Below are 15746 nucleotides of genomic sequence, written 5' to 3' on the forward strand. Positions count from 1 at the left end.
AATGAACTTATCGTCTACAGCAGAGGTAACTCTGGGTCTTTCATTCCTGTGGCGGTCCTCATGAGAGCCAGTTTCATCATAGCGCTTGATGTTTTTTGTGACTGCACTTGAAGAAACTTTCAAAGTTCTTGAAATTTTCCAGATTGACTGACCTTCATGTCTTAAAGTAATGATGGACTGTCATTTCTCTTTGCTTATTTGAGCTGTTATTGACATAATTTTTTTTTTAATACATTTTCCCCCCCCCAAAAATCTAAAAACCAGTTTACGCTTCGTCATTACGGGGCATTGTGTGTACAAATCTATTTTAGAATAAGGCTGTAACGTATCAAAATGTGGAAAAGGTCAAGGGGTCTAAATACTTTCCGAAGGCACATTTGCAGGAGCTCTTTGCTTAGGCTGCTACTTGGCCACAATGGCAACTATAGAACATGTTATGGGTATTTGGTATTTTATTAGGATCCCCATTAGCTGCTGAAAAAGCAGCAATTACTCTTCCTGGGGTCCACACAAAACATGAAACATAATACAGAATGACATAATACAGAACATCAATAGACAAGAACAGCTCAGGGACAGAACTACATAACTTTTTTTGTTTTACCCTACATATCAATGCATACACACAAACTATCTAGGTCAAATAGGGCTTGTCATTGTCAATCACTAGGGACTTTAAAATAAAAAAATAAAAAATGTGTGGTATCCAATTGTTAGTCGTTACTATCTTGTCTCATCGCTACAACTCCCGTACGGGCTCCGGAGAGACGAAGGTCGAGAGCCATGCATCCTCCGAAACACAACCCAACCAAGCCACACTGCTTCTTAACACGGCGCTCATCCAACCCGGAAGCCAGCCACACCAATGTGTCGGAGGAAGCACCGTGCACCTGGCGACCTGGTCAGCGTGCACCGCGCCCGGCCCGCCACAGGAGTTGCTGGTGCGCGATGGGACAAGGATATCCCTACCGGCCAAGATGGTGGAAGAGCGGTCTCTTCACCCTCCATGTCATTTTCAAAGTCGAGGAGACCCACGGGATGAATCCCATCATTGTCTCCCTTCATTGTCCTAGCTTGCCATCCCCTGACACCAAGTTGTCAGACAGTAGAATAGAATCGAGGCTATCCATAACATTCTACCTCTGCCAATGGCCGAGGGAGGGGGTAAAGATAGTGGAGCGTTTAATCCTCCTTCTCAAACCCGATCTAGTCAGTACTTCACAATGCTCGCAGAACTGGGGGTTGTCGAGTCCTGCTTGAGCATTTTCTCTTCCCAGGCAATTGATGAGAGCCATGCATAGAAGGTGAAAATCCTTCCCCCCGCAATCATAGAACCGCAAACACAAGAACGTGGTGGTTCCAGTGCCTGGCTTGGTTCGCCTTGGGAAGGGGCAGCAGTGGCTATAATATTAGTAGGGCTTGATCATATGCGGTGGTGTAAAGTACTTAATAAGTTCAAATACTTTAAAGTACTACTTAAGTCGTTTTTGGTTTATATTTTTGACAACTTTTACTTTTACTTCACTACATTCCTAAAGAAAATAATGTACTTTTTACTCCATACATTTTACCTGACACCCAAAAGTACTTGTTACATTTTGACAGGAAAATGGTCCAATTCACACACTTATCAAGAGAACATCCCTGGTCATCCCAACTGCCTCTGATCTGGCGGACTCACTGAACAAAAATTATTGTCAGGGCGTTGAAGTGTGCCCCTGGTTATCCGTAAAAAAAAAGAATAATAAAAAAGTAATTGTGCTGTCTGGTTTGGATAATATAAGGAATTTGAAATTATTAATTATTTTAGTTTTTATTCTTAATTACAGTTGAGCAATTCCATTTATTTTTGATTCTTAAGTATATTTAAAACTTTTAGACTTTTTCTCAAGTAATATTTTACTGGGTGACTTTCACTTTTACTTGAGTCATTTTCTTTTAAGGTATCAAAAATGTGACTTTTGAGTAGGCACCTGCTGTTGAGCTAGCTAGTCAGAAGCCTTGCGGTTCATTCCAGCTAGGGTGAGCACCGTGTGAATGCTAACCCGTAAAGCTAAAGATTCGTTAGCTCGCTAGCAGATGCCTCTTGGCCAAGATGTGCTGTAGCTAGCCGAAGTGAACTGCGTGCGGGCAGTTCCCGAGACCTTAGAGCCATGAGGCAACCAGTCAGTTGAATTAACACAAACTAGTAAAAATAGGTGAAAATAAGACGAGAGAAGGGATCCAGCAATATTACCGTGTTTCAAGTAAACACTAACACTTTTTTAACTAAAGCCTTCCTGTGAAGGCTCACCAAGTCACTAAAGCTAGCCTGTGATGCTAGCTACCAACTGGAGACTGAAAATGAATTGTACTCGAAGCAAAACGTTCCTTTCGGTCAGTACTCTTTCCTTTCTGTCAAACACTATTGACAGGAGCTGGGGTCCTACGTCCGGAAGCGTCAACCTCGTGGTTCGCCAGAGAACAGTTCAGTAGAAAGACAGAATCTAGTAGTGCTGATGAGAGCTTCAGGAGTTCAAGAGAACTCTTCACAAGGATGTCTCCAACAGACGCTCCGATTAGTACTTCCGTTAGAGAATCCAGCTGAGCGAATCCCCATAAAGTGAGATATTGAGATGATATATTTGAAATGGAACCCCTTTATTGATAGGTTTACTTGGCTGATGCATGACCAGGATAAAAAATACACACCTATGTTAAGCTGCTAAACCTGCCTTGATTTAGGGGAAGGGAAGCTGTGCTTGATTTTTAATCAAATTAAACTAAATGAGGGAAAATCTATATTTTTTGATGTTTCTAAATATGAGGTTCACTGACACAAAAGACTTTTGGTTGGTTTAAATATCCCAACCAGCGTTTCCTGAAATTGTCACTTTGGCACAAGTTTTTAAGCACACACCTAAGATATTGCCACACCTCCCACCTCAGCGCAACGGAGCACATATAGAACAGGTAAATTACCAATCCTGGCACAAGGGTTAGAAAATTATAGAGCGCTGGCTTTAACAGGTCAATATTGCCAACGAGCATGCATTTGACTAATTGTGCAGATTTAATAGCAGACAAAAATAGAGCCCAGAGAGGGACATGGAGGAGGGAAGACGTAGAGAGATGACAACAGACAAAGAGAGAGAGAGAGAGGAATGACAGACATAGTTATGAAGAGCCAGAAAGATGGAAAGAGTACACAGGTGAGCTGAGACAGAAAAACGGACGGTAACACGAAACAAATAAAGAACAAAAGTTAGATAGAGCGGGTAAGGAGGAGTAGCAGTAGAGTGCATAGTTGGAAAAGGAGAGTTACTATTAGGCTCATGCAGCCACAATAAGATGAGTCTTTTTAACCTTGTCATATATTAGCCAAGTCACACTAAAGGCCAAAGTTTTCGCACTTTTCACACTACCAGAATCAACTTTTTTTGAGAGAGAGTTTTGAGAATCCGAGAGGAGGAAAGAAGGGGCAGAGCGGACTGCTATAGCCCACTGCCTGGCTCCCAGCCTCTGTACCCCTGACCTAGATTACAGCACATAATTAAACAGATCTCTACAGCATTTCTACTTTAATCTGCACTGATCTGAAAGAACGGACTATGTTGTTTTGTTTTCACCTCTCAGGTCCTGAGAGGAGACGAGGAGAGGAAGAGTTTCTTTCTACAAAACACTGTCCACGTCCACTATTCAGTCTCTTTTGCTCTCACACACACACGCACGCACGCACGCACGCACGCACGCACGCACGCACACACACACACACACACACACACACACACACACACACACACACACACACACACACACACACACACAGAGACACAGACACAGACACAGACACAGACACAGACACAGACACACACACACACACACACACACACACACACACACACACACACACACACACACACACACACACACACACACACACACACACACACACACACACACACACACACACACACACACTGTCTCGTTCATTAAGTGTGGTGAGGCGGCCCACCTCGGGCTCTGCTGGGATGGGCAATTGGGGTTGGCTAATTATAGCAAATAAACTGCACTGATCTGTGCAATTAACATGCAGTAATCGAGCCCAGTGCTGCTGTGACACTGATTAATAGCCCAGTAGTCTGAGTGTGCTGCCCTTTTGCTCAGCCTCACTCCACAGCCTTCAATAACGAAGAGAAGGGGGACGGAGGAGGATGCTCTGGTAATAGACATTGATGTTGAGTAGCCGATGTCAAGACGTCAAGTCACAGGTGATAGGCTCATAACTAGTCACATGTGCTTTCTCTCCCTGAAGTTGTCATCTAATAATTGTATAAGTTTGTGCTTGGAAATGTCGCTTTGTATTGAGAGTTGATACTTATAATATAGCAACCTCACATAGCAGACCTGGTACTGTAGGCTATAGAGATTCACTGCTGTGTGTGGGTGAGAGAGAAAGAGATGGAGAGAGAGATGGGGAGATAGGTTATTCTTTCCCTCCTCTTCTCTGATATTAGCCATTCTCTCTGATGGTCAGCTCTCTCCAAGGTGCATTGCCTGTGGCAAAATAGTTTTCATTCCTTTTTGCGCATCTCTTCATTTTCTCTTTTTCTTCCTCTCTCTTTCCTCTATTCCACAGCTCCTGTTTGTAAAGGCTCAGGGCTTGTTTCTGCACCACATGTCTTTTATATCTTTATTACACCGAGTGCAATATTCAGCAAGTTCCGGGAGCACAGTCAGAGCACAGTTAAAGCACAGTCAGCAGCATAGTCAGAGCACAGTTAAAGCACAGTCAGCAGCATAGTCAGAGCACAGTTACAGCACAGTCAGCAGCATAGTCAGAGCACAGTCAGAGAGCAGTTAAAGCAAAGTCAGAGCACAGTTAAAGCACAATCAGCAGCATAGTCAGAGCACAGTTAAAGCACGGTTAGGAGCACGGTCAGAGAACAGTTAAAGCACAATCAGGAGCATAGTCAGAGCACAGTCAGCAGCATAGTCAGAGCACAGTCAGCAGCATAGTCAGAGCACAGTCAGCAGCATAGTCAGAGCACAGTCAGCCGCATAGTCAGAGCACAGTCAGGAGCACAATCAGCAGCATAGTCAGACCATAGTCAGAGGACAGTAAGAAGCACAGTTAGCAGCATAGTCAGAGCACAGTCAGCATCACAGTCAGGAGCATAGTCAGGAGCACAGTCAGGAGCACAGTCAGCAGCATAGTCAGAGCACAGTCAGGAGCACAGTCAGAGCACAGTCAGAGCACAGTTAAAGCACAGTCAGCAGCATAATCAGAGCATAGTCAGGAGCACAGTCAGCAGCATAATCAGAGCACAGTCAGGAGCACAGTCAGCAGCATAGTCAGAGCACAGTCAGAGCACAGTTAAAGCACAGTCAGCAGCATAGTCAGAGCACAGTCAGGAGCACAGTCAGAGCACAGTCAGCAGCATAGTCAGAGCACAGTCAGAGCACAGTCAGCAGCATAGTCAGAGCACAGTCAGCCGCATAGTCAGAGCACAGTCAGGAGCACAGTCAGCAGCATAGTCCGAGCACAGTCAGCAGCATAGTCAGAGCACAGTCAGGAGCACAGTCAGGAGCACAGTCAGCAGCATAGTCCGAGCACAGTCAGCCGCATAGTCAGAGCACAGTCAGGAGCACAGTCAGCAGCATAGTCCGAGCACAGTCAGCAGCATAGTCAGAGCACAGTCAGGAGCACAGTCAGGAGCACAGTCAGCAGCATAGTCCGAGCACAGTCAGCAGCATAGTCAGAGCACAGTCAGGAGCACAGTCAGAGCACAGTCAGGAGCACAGTCAAGAGCACAGTCAGTGTTACCTCGGACAGTTTTCCCAATGCGATGAGACAAACCGTGTCAATAACTTCCTCTATGGTAGTCCCTCGCTATCCCAACTTTTGATTCCTTGTCTAACTCCCTGTCTCTCCCTATCTCTCTCGCTAACAGCTTGTATCTCCCGGTCTCTTCTTCTCATAACCTATAGTTGTGGCCATTAAAAAGTTAGGTTGTGTACAACACAACACTTTTGCATATTCAATCAGTAGTTGGTCACAAAAACCTATACCGTGGAGCAGGACTCTTAAAAATAAGGTTTTAATGTCCACAAATATATTGCTCCATATTTAACCTGTTTCCCATTTTTTCTGGACCCTTGCCTCAGTACCTCAAACTTCCCTCTCTCTTTTTCACTTACCCATCCTTTCTTGTATTTGCTCTCAATTCTCCACTTTCTCTCCCCACCTCTCGCTCAACCACCCCTTCTCGTCTCTCTTTGTGCTCTAGTAATGCTACACCTCTTTGATTTGTATTCTGTTGTCTTCCCCTTTCTATCGACAACTGTCTGTAACTGATGACTGTCTGGGGCAGATTTGCAGTGTAACTTTAGCCCGGCTGTTTGTCAATGTCTGTGAAAGGCTGGACAAGGAAGATGGTAACCCAAGCCTCATAGGGATGCAAGTAACCCGAGCCCGTAGGGATGCAAGTAACCCGAACCTCATAGAGTTGCTAGTAAGCTAAGACTCATTTCAGTAAGGGCCAGCAAACGGAATATTATCGTTGATAAAAGGCAGCTGTGCCAAGGACTTAAACGTTTCCCATATACTCAATCCTTGTTTGAATCTCTTCGGGGTATGCCCTTATCAACTGTTGATAAGACTTTTGTTTTTGTGGTTCTTAATACTTTCTGTCATCGACTTTGCCCTAAAACCCCTCTCTAAAGAACTCACTATCTCTGTCCCGTAGAGGACAAAGCTCTGTCTCTTATCTCCATACCAACCAGCCTTGGTGTTTTTAGAACCGTGGGACAGGAACAGATTAGGCTGTCTGGAACTGCAGTGTGTAATATCGGAGTGCTTTTTTATTCTGCCCTTGGTTCCCATGGTGATGGGCCTGCTGGTGTAGCACACACTCGATTGGCTCCCATTAACCTGCCGGTCGGACCTTAATGATTTCATTAGAATCGTCATGGTGGGGCGTAGCACGGCGAGGAGGGGAGGCTCAGTCGCAGGAGAGGGACTGGGTCAGCCACTTCTCTCTCAGCAATTATCTGGGAGCTAGCGGTTCGACTTGCCCCCTGACCCGTTATGTCATCAGCCATGATCACGCTTGACACTATCCCACTGGATACAGATGTTCGTTCAACATCTAGTTTTAATTTACATTTGGTTGAGTTGTCAAGTCACTTGAATTCAATGTGAAAGCAACAAAACATTTCAGCATGTCATTGGATTTTGGTTAAAATGTGAAATGCCCTTATGTTGATGACTTTTTGCATATCCTATCAGGTTTCCATGTTGATTCAACATCATCACATATATTTTGGGGTGAAATGACGTGAAAACAACGTTGATTCAACCAGTTTTTGCCCAGTGGGATAGTGCTACTTGGAAAATGAATTTTCTTTAGGGCTGTTGTATTTATACAGATCCAAATCCTAATATGTGATACGAGCATATCCCTCACATTTTTTTATGGACATAAATTATTAATACAAAACTCCAAGTAGCCCGTGTCGTGTTTCTCAAGGATTCAGCCTGTGTGGATTAAAGTTTGGATGTGAGTGTCCTTGTTTTTATGGATCTGTGCATATCTTGGTTTGGATTAAACCAGTTTAAACTAGTTAGTCTGTGGAATCCCATTCCGGTTGCTTTTTCTCTCATTGTGGGATTTGTCCCACAAACCTCTGCATCCTCCCCGTCGGGGAGCCTGTCCTAGCATTATTCACGACTCAAGTCTTAATTTAACTCCACTACTTTCCCAGATAACTAGATACGGTACCGCTCTTTGGAACACGGAGACAGTTCTCACTCCAGGTCCCTGAGGGAGTGTCGATTATGATGTTAGAAGAGAATGTTCCTCTGAAAATGATCAGAATGCATTTATCCAAATGAAAATGTTGTTAAATGTACTGTAGGCGGAAAGCGTTCCACTTGCGTCACATTTCACCCGTCAAGGAACATCCCTCTGCAGTTTTGGGAATGAGGCCGGGCTGTTTGTGTAACTTTTGTGATGGAACGCTTCCGGAACATTCCAACACACAAAACTGGATGCACAGATGTTAGATCTAAATGTTGGAGCAACGTTCCTGGAGCCCACCCAGTACTAACCCACCTGATGCAACCAATGAAGGGCTTGATGATTCATTCATTAGTTCAATCCGTGTGTTAAGTAGCACGAGGCTGGAATAAAGACCTGCACACAGTGCATCCTCTCCTTTCATCCCTCCCTTTCCTTGGAGAGACAATGCCCCTCATATTTTGCAATCATGTTATTCCATCCCAAAGGATTTTACTAATCCGGTCAAACCGACAAGCCAATTCTTTACTGGTTCTTGTTTCGGTACAGATGATGCTCTTAATCTCTCATCTCTATTTATGGAAGTTGTTAAGTAAAGCTCAGTTTGGGCACGTACTGTACAGTGCAGTCCAATGATGAATTCCTTCAGTAAATCAAACACTTAGCATCACCAGCCACTGTGTGAATGCCTAGTTTGAGAATGGGGCAAGGTCTTTGAATCCCAAAGCTTCGGCTGCTGCATGGTGGATTTTAGGATTACAAGCCCTATCTGTTGTTCACCTTCTCTTTATGCAGTCTCAGATGCTATCTGAAGTATACATTTGCTTCGCATCAAGAAGTTTTGGGAGATCTGTGTGTCAAAGTCTCAGTTTGTTCTTTGTAAATGTACGCTGTAGTTCATTAACTGTGAACTTTATCCTTGAAGTCACTTTGGAGTACAACGCCTTATGTTCAAGATGTATCAGTTCACAAGTCCTTGTAATACATTATTTAGGTCATCTATAGATGTTTTGTAAGAATTTTCAACAGGATATTACAAAACCCTGGTGTTTTGCATCTAAAGGTCAATGTGCCGTATACAGTGCCTTCGGAAAGTATCCAGACTTTTTTTCTCTCCACATTTTGTTACGTTACAGCCTTATTCTAAAATGGATTAAATAAACAAAAATCCTCAGGCATCTACACACAATAACCCATAATGACAAAGCGAAAACATGTTTACATTTTTTTTGGTGCAACTTTATTAAATATAAAAAATAGTTACCTTATTCACATAAATATTCAGACCCTTTTCTACGAGACTTGAATTTTTTTAACATATTTTTTAAACCTTTATTTAACCAGGCAAGTCAGTTAAGAACATACTCTTATTTTCAATGACGGCCTGGGAACAGTGGGTTAACTGCCTGTTCAGGGGCAGAACGACAGATTTGTACCTTGTCAGCTCGGGGTTTGAACTCGCAACCTTCTGGTTACAAGTCCAACGCTCTAACCACTAGGCTACGCTGCCGCCCCATTGAGCTCAGGTCCATCCTGTTTCTCTTGATAATACTTGAAATTTTCATACTGATTGGAGTTCAGCTGTGGTTAATTCAATTGATTGGATATGATTTGGAAAGGCACATAAGGTCCCACAGTTGACAGTGCATGTCAGATAAAAAACCAAGCCATGAGGTCGAAGGAATTGTCCGTAGAGCTCCGAGACAGGGTTGTGTCTAGGCACAGATCTAGGGAAGGGTACCAAAACATTTCTGCTGCATTGAAGGTTCACAAGAACACAGTGGCCTCCATAATTTTAAATAGAAGAAGTTTAGAATTTGTCAAAAGGCAGATAAAGACTCTCTGAACATGGGAAAAAAACATTATCTGGTCTGATGAAACCAAGCCTGAATGCCAAGATTTATATATACACTACCATTCAAAAGATGGGGGTTTGGGGGGGGGTAATGCAAATGGTCTGTTTAGCCATTTGATTAGCTGTTTAAGAGTCTTATGTCTTGGGGTAGAAGCTGTTAAGAGCCTTTTGGACCTAGACTTGGCGCTCCGGTAGCACTTGCCGTGCGGTACCGCTTGCCATAGTCATAGAACTAGGGTGGCTGGCCTTTTTGACCATTTTTAGGGCGTTCCTCCTGGTATAGAGGTCCTGGATGGCAGGAAGCTTGGCCCTAGTGATGTATTGGGCCGTACGCACTACCCTCTGTAGTGCCTTGTGGTCTGAGGCCGAGCAGTTGCCATACGAGGCAGTGATGCAACCACTCAGGATGCTCTCGCAGCTGTAGACCTTTTTGAGGATCTGAGGACCCATGCCAAATTCAGTCTCCTGAGGGTGAATAGGCTTTGTCGTACCCTCTTCACGACTGTCTTGGTGTGTTTGGACCATAATAGTTTGTTGGTGATGTGGACACCAAGGAACTTGAAGCGCTAAACCTGCTCCACTACAGCCCTTTGGTGGGAATGGGGGCGTGTTCTGTCCTCCTCTTCCTGTAGTTCACAATCATCTCCTTTGTCTTGATCACTTTGAGGGAGGGTTGTTATCCTGGCACCACATGGCCAGGTCTCTGACCTCCTCCCTATAGGCTGTCTCATCGTTGTCGGTGATCAGGCTGTTGTGTCGTCGGCAAACTTAATGATGGTGTAGGAGTCGTGACTGACCATGCAGTTATGAGTGAACAGGGAGTACAGGAGGGGACTGAGCACGCACCCCTAAGGGGCCCCCGTGTTGAAGGTCAGTGTGGCAGATGTGATGTTACCTACCCTTACCACCCTTACCACCTGGGGATGGCCCGTCAGGAAGTCCAGGATCCAGTTGCAGAGGGAGGTGTTTTGTCCCAGGGTTCTTAGCTTACTGATGAGCTTTGAGGGCACTATAGTGTTGAACACTGAGCTGCAGTCAAAGAATAGCATTCTCACATAGGTGTTCCCTTTGTCCAGGTAGGAAAGGACAGTGTGCAGATCAATAGAGATCTGTGGATCTTTTGGGGTGGGCGGTATGCAAATTGAGTGGGTCTAGGGTTTCTGTGATAACGGTGTTGACGTGAGCCATGATCGGCCTTTCAATGCGCTTCACGGCTACAGGCAGGTTACCTTTGTGTTCTTGTGCAATAGAGATCTGTGGATCTTTTGGGGTGGTATGCAAATTGGAGTGGGTCTAGGGTTTCTGGGATAATGGTGTTGACGTGAGCCATGACCAACCTTTCAAAGCACTTCATGACTACAGGCAGGTTACCTTTGTGTTCTTGGGCACAGGGACTATGGTGGTCTGCTTGAAACATGTTGGTATTACAGACTCATATTAGTAAAGACACTTGCCAGTTGGTCAGCGCATGCTTGAAGAACACGTACTGGTAATCCGTCTGACCATGCGGCCTTGTGAATGTTGACCTGTTTAAAGTTCTTACTCACATCGGCTACGGAGAGCATTATCACACAATCATTCAGAACAGCTGATGCTCTCATGCATGCTTCAGTGTTGCTTGCCTCGAAGTGAGCATAGAAATAATTTAGCTCATCTGGTAGGCTCGTGTCACTGGGCAGCTCACGGCTGTGCTTTCATTTGTAGTCTTTAATAGTTTGCAAGCCCTGCCACATTCGAAGAGCGTTGGAGCCGGTGTAGTATGATTCAATCTTAGTCCTGTATTAACGGTTTGCATGTTTGATGGTTCGTCGGATGGGATTTCTTATAAGCTTCAGTGCCTTAGACCGCTGCGCCACTCGGGAGCCCAAAGGGTTTTGGCCAGTACGGGTAGGTATGTCTTGTCTGTTTAATGAACAAAATAATGAACTATTGATTTAATTCATTTGGATGTAACATAATGATACCCAAACTAGGCTATTCTATTATTTTGAAAATAATTTTTATTAGAGTTATAAATTCATAGTGGATTTGAGTTCTGATGGTGTATAGTCACTGGATTTATTAAAATGGACTCCCACCCACATCTGCACATGACTACTACCACTCTTATCCGGCATGCACATGGGAGGTATAAAAAGTGTATGCAGGCAAGAATGTGGTAAAAAAAGAAAATACCAAGAATCCTAAGTGAAATCTCTCTCTCTCTCTCTCTCTCTCTCTCTCTCTCTCTCTCTCTCTCTCTCTCTCTCTCTCTCTCTCTCTCTCTCTCTCTCTCTCTCTCTCTCTCTCTCTCTCTCTCTCTCTCTCTCTCTCTCTCAAGAAAGGATGGGTGAGTCATAATACACTCTTCCCCCCCACTCCATCTTTCCTCCCTGGTGCTCAGGCGTCCCTACATAAACCCCAGTCAGCCACTCATTCAGTGTTTAGAGGACGTATTGGAAAACCATTACCTCAATTTATGCTTTATGGCTGCTTTCTCTCCACGCATGCTCCCATTTAATCACTGCCGCGCCTTCTGCTAGCTCACACACTCAGCCAGTGTGTGTTTTTGTTTGTGTGAAAGAGAAATACAATATTTTGTATTTTGCACACAGCATTTAGGAATTATTTTATTGCTACTGAGTAAGTGTGATAAGAGTTTGAGTATATGTGCATTTGTGTGTGTGTACGTGCATGCATGCGTGTGTGTGTGTATATGAGTGTGTGTGTGAGTGTGCCAATCTACTCTGTGTGCAGTGATGAGCCACTTTCACAGTAATTGCATTGTGGGACCACAAAAAGTTATCCTCAGATTTGTATTATGGAGTTGATGACCCAGGCGCCATCCTTTTATTATACCCCTCTCCAAACCTTGGCAATGTTATGCATTTCTGAACAGGCACCCGAATAAGACCCTATATAGTGCAATACAAAATAAAAGGAGATTGAACTGAATAGGATATAGATGGCATTTTATGTGAACTCCACCTGAAGATATAGTGAAACACATTGAGGCCTGTCCAGTAACTGGTATCTGCAAATAACTAAAGCCTTCATATAGTGATAAAAACCCTGTTACTGATTGGAATTGAATTGGGTCCGTACTCCATCTTCCATTGTGTTTGTCTGGGTTTTTTTTTCCAGGAAGAATGGAGAGATGGGGATCATAATGGTTCCCCTGTGATATGGTGACACACACATGTATACACACTGGTGCACAAACACGCACACACACAAACATACACACAAACAAATAATAATGCACCTTTCAAAGGTATCAGAAATGCACCAAAACACAATGATGTTGACGTAAGTGTCACGCCCTGGTCGAAGTATTTTGTGTTTATCTTTATGTATTGGGTCAGGCCAGGGTGTGGTATGGGGATTTTGTATTGTGGTGTGTTTTGTCTTAGGGTTTTGGTGTGTATATATTGGGATTGTAGCTAGTGGGGTGATCTAGCAAAGTCTATGGCTGTCTGGAGTGGTTCTCAATCAGAGGCAGGTGTTTATCGTTGTCTCTGATTGGGAACTATATTTAGGCAGCCATATTCTTTGAGTTTGTTGGGTGATTGTCCTTAGTGTCTTTGTTCCTGTCGCTGTGTTAGTTGACAAGTATAGGCTGTTTCGGTTTTCGTTACGTTTTGTAGTGTTTGTGTTATTTCGTGTTTACGTTTGTTTGATTAAACATGGATTGCAATCTACACGCTGCGTTTTGGTCTGACTCTCCTTCACCACACCTAGAAAACCGTTACAGTAAGGACCCGTGCCAACTAATATCAACACTTATATTTAGTTTTGGAGCAACTTCTGTAAGTGCCTTATAATTATTAATAGAGGTAATGGTAGACCTACCAATGAGTGATTTTACTGATATACATTTTGTTCATTCATTATTAAGTGATTATAACTCGTAGTTTCATTACTAAATTGGTAATGGTATTAACAAGAAATCAAATAGAATTACTAAAATTGAATGGCTAAAATGGGAAATTATTATAGTCACAAACCACAATTGGGTCACCTGCTACGGTCCTCGCATCCACTGGCATATTGTTATGTTATAACTATATTATTTGTCTTTGTGTTGTCTGCTAGTCAAACCAAGAGTGTTAACAGCCTGTCTGGAAAACACTCCCTCTTCCCCCTCCCCCCTCTCGCTCGCTGCCTCTATCTCTCGCTCTCCAGTTATTCCCACCTCTACCAGCTCTTACTGGCACCTACCCATGAGCCTCCTCTCTTTCCATTTACTGTAACATCATCTTCACCCACTGAGCACCGAATGACTCCGGACGTCCAAATTTGGTCAGTCCACCCTGGCCTTGATGTTAACGTCCACAGACGGACCGGACTGGACCAAATCTGTACCTATCATAGACATTCACTTCCGTTCAAAAGTCATTTAGAAATCTCCTCATTTTTGAAAGAAAAGCACATTTTTGCCCATTAAAATCAAATCAAATCAAAGTTTATTTGTCACGTGCGCTGAATACAACAGGTATTACAGCAATGCTTACTTACAGGCTCGAGCCAATAGTGCAAAAAAGTGCAAAAAAGGTATTAGGTGAACAATGGGTAGGTAAAGAAATAAAACTGCAGTAAAAATAATATGGCCGGTGTCAGTAAACGTCGGCAAAAAAACGTAAATAATTTTGTTTCCAGGAGCAAAGTTACAGTTACCAACGCTCTGGTTAACACGAAAACTGTCTAACCAGCTCTGCTAGAGTGGTCTCATTTGTGTCTGGAAGTAGCTAGCAAGCTAGCCAACGTTAGCTTGGGTGCTTGACTGTCGTTGTAAGGCCAGAACGCTCAAATCAAACAGTCTGAATTTACAAACTGACAATCTGACAACTCTCTGAATTTGAGCGTCACATTGTACAGCGCCATATTTTCTGTTCCATCCTGACGGAAACCCAGAGGGTTTTTCATTTTTCATGGAATAGAAACACAATAATATTAATCAAATGAATTAAGAAAGTACCAGTCAAGTTTGGACACCTACTCATTCCACAATATTTCTTTATTTTCTACATTGTATATTTTCTACAGAATAATAGGGAAGATATCACAACTATGAAATAACATTGGTCTCCCGCGTGCCCCACATTCTGTAGAACAAACATGGCCTGCTCTCCCTTATGTAAGGAATTAGGCACTTTCCCATGTTTACTACAGTATGTATTGTAGCCTAATAAACAAAACACATTTCGTTAATAAAATAATGATAAAACAAATACTCAAATTTAAAATTGCAGATGATGATTTAGATATGGATCCATAACAAACTACTATGGGAATAAATATCACTGATTTACAGAAAATTGGAACAAAGTTCTCATGAAGACAAGCAATTTAGAATCCTCCGATCCTGTACGCTACTCCCGACCGTCACTTTGTACAGCTCCATATTTTACATTCCATCCTAACTGAAACCCTGAAGGTTTCATTTTTTTTGGAATAGAAACACCATAATATTAATCAAATTAATTAAGCCAAATTTCTTAAAGTCAATCCCATATACTATGTTATTACAAAAAAGGTTTTAAATTCTCTAGTTATGACAATACAGCATATTATTAAATGCTTCTCACATATGCCCTCTGGTGGTCAAACTAGCAATAACTTGCAGTAACAGAAAAAATGGCTGACAATTTAATGACGTGCCACAGAATTCTGCGGCAGCACGCAAGGTGTGCCGCAGCATGACAACTTTTAAAGGAGCAACCACTGTATGTAGACTACGTATGCCATTTGTAGATTGATGTAGTTCTGTCCTTGAACTGTTCTTGTCTATTAATCTTCTGTATTATGTCATTATGCCTTGTTTCATTTGTGAACCCCAGGAAGAGTAGCTGCTACTTTCGCAAAAGCTAATGAGGATCCTAATAAAATACCAAGTATAGTACAGTACAATACTGTACAGTGAGTAGAGCACTGTAGAGTATAGTACAATATGGTACAGTATGTTGTATGGTACTCTATTGTACTGAATTATACGCTACTTTACTATACTGCACTTTATTGAACTTTGCTGTGCTGCACTGTGATGTCCAAAGTTGTGAAACATGAGGAGAATGACATTCATGTCCATATCTCAGTGCCAGGTCATAGATGACACACGGTTCTTTCTGGAG

General features: G+C 43.1%; 1 protein-coding gene across 1 annotated transcript in view; it reads left to right on the plus strand.

Annotated features, from left to right (window-relative positions):
* b4galnt4a (beta-1,4-N-acetyl-galactosaminyl transferase 4a) overlaps window positions 1-15746 on the plus strand; it is a 470997-nt gene that overhangs the window by 145517 nt on the left and 309734 nt on the right. The window lies entirely within an intron of this gene.

This window comes from Oncorhynchus gorbuscha, linkage group LG01 (genome assembly GCF_021184085.1).
Source record: "Oncorhynchus gorbuscha isolate QuinsamMale2020 ecotype Even-year linkage group LG01, OgorEven_v1.0, whole genome shotgun sequence".
Taxonomy (NCBI): Eukaryota; Metazoa; Chordata; class Actinopteri; order Salmoniformes; family Salmonidae; genus Oncorhynchus; species Oncorhynchus gorbuscha.